This window comes from Colletes latitarsis, chromosome 4 (assembly GCF_051014445.1).
Source record: "Colletes latitarsis isolate SP2378_abdomen chromosome 4, iyColLati1, whole genome shotgun sequence".
NCBI classification, from domain to species: Eukaryota; Metazoa; Arthropoda; class Insecta; order Hymenoptera; family Colletidae; genus Colletes; species Colletes latitarsis.
The window spans coordinates 267,501-272,096 of record NC_135137.1 but is presented as its reverse complement, the minus strand read 5'-3'; the positions used below and the strand labels follow the sequence as shown (position 1 = coordinate 272,096).

Here is a 4,596-nt window from a genome sequence, read left to right as displayed (position 1 = left end):
GTCACCTCGTCCCTGAGGCAACTCAGCCTCACCGACGGGCTCATCGCCCCGCCCACCTCGACGACGGCCTGCCCCGCCCTCTTCCTCTTAGAGCCTATGAGGCTCCTCGTGGAGGAGAAGGACGAGACTGACGCAGTCTCGTCGTCCTCCTCCACCTTCCACGAAGCCGGGCCAGGCGCTGGAGGCGGCGCGAGCGCCGTCACTCCAGTCCCAACACCGCCTTCGTCCTCCCCCTCTGACATACCCCGTCCCATCCCCGTTTTAATATTGAACTCCATAATATTCCCACGAGCAGGTCGGAAGAAAAGGTCCGCCCGGGCAGAGCCGCCTTACCCGGGTAAGCCTATATACTCCGGGGGTTCGGCAGGTTCCCCGGAGGTGGTCGCTTGGGATTGGGCCTTCTCCCCCAACCATGCATCCCATCGCCGCGCACCATAGCTTAGGATTGGAGGGCGATTTTATAGAGTCGCCATACTCGTGGCCCAGGCGGTTAAGCCAAGACCCCCGTTCCTCCTGCCGTCACGTACCATTCACAAAACCACTAGGGAATTGTGAATGGGTCGTTGTGACGACCAACAGGAGGCTTACGGTGTGTGTATGACTCGGGTATCCCGGGTTCGTTAAGCCCGTACTGCAGCTGAAAGGCTGGCAGCCCCTGAGGGGAGCAGAGCGGACTTAGAAACTTTCGCGCGTCGACCGCCGGACCGATCGCTCCAGGCTGTTTTTCGTCAATAACTCGAAAACGAGCACGGTAACGCTCGTTTTCGCCCGTACGATACTTGTACCGTTTACCGTTGGCTACCTGGTAGACGGTTTTTTTTTTTTTTATCTCGAAGTTTGAGAGCTTTTTTAATTTTTTCCACAAAAACGAGCACGTGAACGCCAATTTTCGTCTATACGATTCTTATGCAGTTTTATATTCTCTACACGGTCCACTGATCGTTTTATTTTTTTGTCGAATTTTGAGAATTTTTTTTTTTTTTTCTCGAAAACGAGCTCGACGACCTGCACTTTTGACGACGCCATCGTGTTCCCCGGATTTTTTCCTGCAAGATAGCGTGTCTATTTTTTGTCCTACGACGATTTTTGACGCCGGAGCGGTGTTTCGGAGCAGAGCGGACTTAGAAACTTTCGCGCGTCGACCGCCGGACCGATCGCTCCAGGCTGTTTTTCGTCAATAACTCGAAAACGAGCACGGTAACGCTCGTTTTCGCCCGTACGATACTTGTACCGTTTACCGTTGGCTACCTGGTAGATGGTTTTTTTTTTTTTTATCTCGAATTTTGAGAGCTTTTTTAACTTTTTTCTCAAAAACGAGCACGTGAACGCCAATTTTGGTCTATACGATTCTTATGCAGTTTTAGATTCTCTACACGGTCCACTGATCGTTTTATTTTTTTGTCGAGTTTTGAGAATTTTTTTTTTTTTTTCTCGAAAACGAGCTCGACGACCTGCACTTTTGACGACGCCATCGTGTTCCCCGGATTTTTTCCTGCAAGATAGGGTGGCGATTTTTTGTCCTACGACGATTTTTGACGCCGGAGCGATGATTCGGAGCAGAGCGGACTTAGAAACTTTCGCGCGTCGACCGCCGGACCGATCGCTCCAGGCTGTTTTTCGTCAATAACTCGAAAACGAGCACGGTAACGCTCGTTTTCGCCCGTACGATACTTGTACCGTTTACCGTTGGCTACCTGGTAGACGGTTTTTTTTTTTTTTATCTCGAAGTTTGAGAGCTTTTTTAATTTTTTCCACAAAAACGAGCACGTGAACGCCAATTTTCGTCTATACGATTCTTATGCAGTTTTATATTCTCTACACGGTCCACTGATCGTTTTATTTTTTTGTCGAATTTTGAGAATTTTTTTTTTTTTTTCTCGAAAACGAGCTCGACGACCTGCACTTTTGACGACGCCATCGTGTTCCCCGGATTTTTTCCTGCAAGATAGCGTGTCTATTTTTTGTCCTACGACGATTTTTGACGCCGGAGCGGTGTTTCGGAGCAGAGCGGACTTAGAAACTTTCGCGCGTCGACCGCCGGACCGATCGCTCCAGGCTGTTTTTCGTCAATAACTCGAAAACGAGCACGGTAACGCTCGTTTTCGCCCGTACGATACTTGTACCGTTTACCGTTGGCTACCTGGTAGATGGTTTTTTTTTTTTTATCTCGAATTTTGAGAGCTTTTTTAACTTTTTTCTCAAAAACGAGCACGTGAACGCCAATTTTGGTCTATACGATTCTTATGCAGTTTTAGATTCTCTACACGGTCCACTGATCGTTTTATTTTTTTGTCGAGTTTTGAGAATTTTTTTTTTTTTTTCTCGAAAACTAGCTCGACGACCTGCACTTTTGACGACGCCATCGTGTTCCCCGGATTTTTTCCTGCAAGATAGCGTGTCGATTTTTTGTCCTAGCTCAATTATTAAGGAAGTTACGGTTTCTTGATTTTTCGGTATGTTCGAACTGGTCTTTTAGGCGGGCGCTCGGTCGCGCGGTGCTTTCGCATCGACCGACGTACCGATCGGCGGCGACGGTTTTTCGTCTATATCTCGAAAACTAGTACGCTAACACATATTTTGACCTATATGATATTTGTTCAGTGTAATTTTTTCTATCTGGTAGGCTGGTTTTTTTTTTTTTATCTCGAATTTTTTGAACGTTTTTGTTTTTTTCTCGAAAACTAGCGCGACGACCGATATTTTTAACTACGGTTTTGAATTCGTCTAATTTTTGCCTACAAGATAGCGTGTCGAGTTTTTGTCCTGCGACGATTTTGACCATTTTTTCATTTTTTTCTCGAAAACGAGCACGGCAATCTATATTTTTAACGACGGCATCGTGTTCCCCTGCTTTTTTCCTACAAGATAGCGTTTTTTTTTTTTGCCCTAGCTCAATTATTAAGGAAATTACAGGTGTTGGTTTTCGCTCTAAGTTATAACAGGCCGTTCGGGCGGGCGGTTGGGTCGCGCGGTTCCCCCCATAAGCGGCCGTGCGTAAGCCCGTGCGTCGCCGGCGTTCCGGCGGGCGCCTCGGTACCTATAAGAGAAGCGACGGTCCGGTCGAGTCGGTCGGGGCAGCGTCGAGCGTACGGCTATTCTTCGACCTCGGTTGAGAAGCAGTCGTCGCTCCTCGGGATTTCATCCTGACTGTTCTGTATCGTGCTCGTTCCAGACTTTCTCCACACTGCATTGCCACGAGTCGGTGTCTTTGACCGAATGGCTCTTGAAGTGGTATAAGCGTCTCGAGTGACGTTGGTGACTTGTATACGTTTAAAATATGTATACTCGTACTATCCGAGCATCAACTCTTCAGTCCGAGCGATTGAAAATTTTGTGAAAACCATAAACTGGCACTACACTCTACGGAGCGTAGCTTAAAAGGCAAAAATTGTATGGAACTACGGTTCGTACTCTGGAAAGTGAGCAAAGAATGAAATACAGGTGTCTGACCTCGACATAACAGTACGGCGCCGAATACGTGCTTTCTCGACCAGCACATACGCGCTTTCTCGTTTTTGTCCAGCATGAATGCTTAGTCTTCGGGCCTGGCAATACGTGCTTCCACGATCGATGCCCAGCGTGAATAAGTGCCCGAGATGTTCAGCATGAGCGCAGCTCTACGTACTTTGTCGTTGTGGGATACCATTATACAATAATGTTCTGTTGTGAAGTAAAATACGAAACGAGAGAGTTTGGTGGTGACTCTGTCGAGAAAAAGCAAATATAAACGAGAGAGTTGGTGGTTTCTCTGTCGAGAAAAAGCAAATATAAACGAGAGAGAGTTGGTGGTGACTCTGTCGAGAAAAAGCAAATATAAGAGAGTTAGTTGGTGGTGGCTCTGTCGAGAAAAAGCAAATATAAGAGAGTTAGTTGGTGGTCGCTCTCTCGAAAAATGAAATTAAATTAAATAAACGAGAGTTTGGGGAGCTCTCGGAAAAGTGAAAGAAACTAAACGAAGGAGAGGGTTTTTGGTGGTACCCTCTCTATACATATATAATATTATAACACAAGAGAGGAAGAGGTGGCTCTCAAGTCTTTCGAACGAAAGACTAAAATTTGATGTTGAAAGAAGGAGTTTTTTATGTGTCGTCGTCCGTTCTCCTTCAGAGTCGGCGACGAAGAATAAAATTGAGAGAATATTACAAAAGAACTTTACTCAAGTTCCCTGGTTGATCCTGCCAGTAGTCATATGCTTGTCTCAAAGATTAAGCCATGCATGTCTCAGTACACGCCGTATTAAGGTGAAACCGCGAATGGCTCATTAAATCAGTTATGGTTCCTTTGATCGTACCCACATTTACTTGGATAACTGTGGTAATTCTAGAGCTAATACATGCAAAACAGAGTTCGTCCCAGTGATGGGAGGAACGCTTTTATTAGATCAAAACCAATCGGTGGTCTGGACGGGCATTATTGTCCGTTCGTTCATCGTTTGCTTTGGTGACTCTGAATAACTTTGTGCTGATCGCACGGTCTTCCAGTACCGGCGACGCATCTTTCAAATGTCTGCCTTATCAACTGTCGATGGTAGGTTCTGCGCCTACCATGGTTGTAACGGGTAACGGGGAATCAGGGTTCGATTCCGGAGAGGGAGCC

General features: G+C 46.5%; 1 non-coding gene across 1 annotated transcript in view; it reads left to right on the top strand.

Annotated features, from left to right (window-relative positions):
* Positions 1 to 4,162: 4,162 nt before the first annotated feature.
* The window catches only part of LOC143341504 (small subunit ribosomal RNA), a 1,933-nt gene continuing 1,499 nt past the window's right edge, over positions 4,163 to 4,596 (top strand). The window contains exon 1 of the ribosomal RNA XR_013079615.1: positions 4,163 to 4,596. This exon is cut by the window's right edge and continues 1,499 nt beyond it. This is a non-coding gene — a ribosomal RNA (small subunit ribosomal RNA).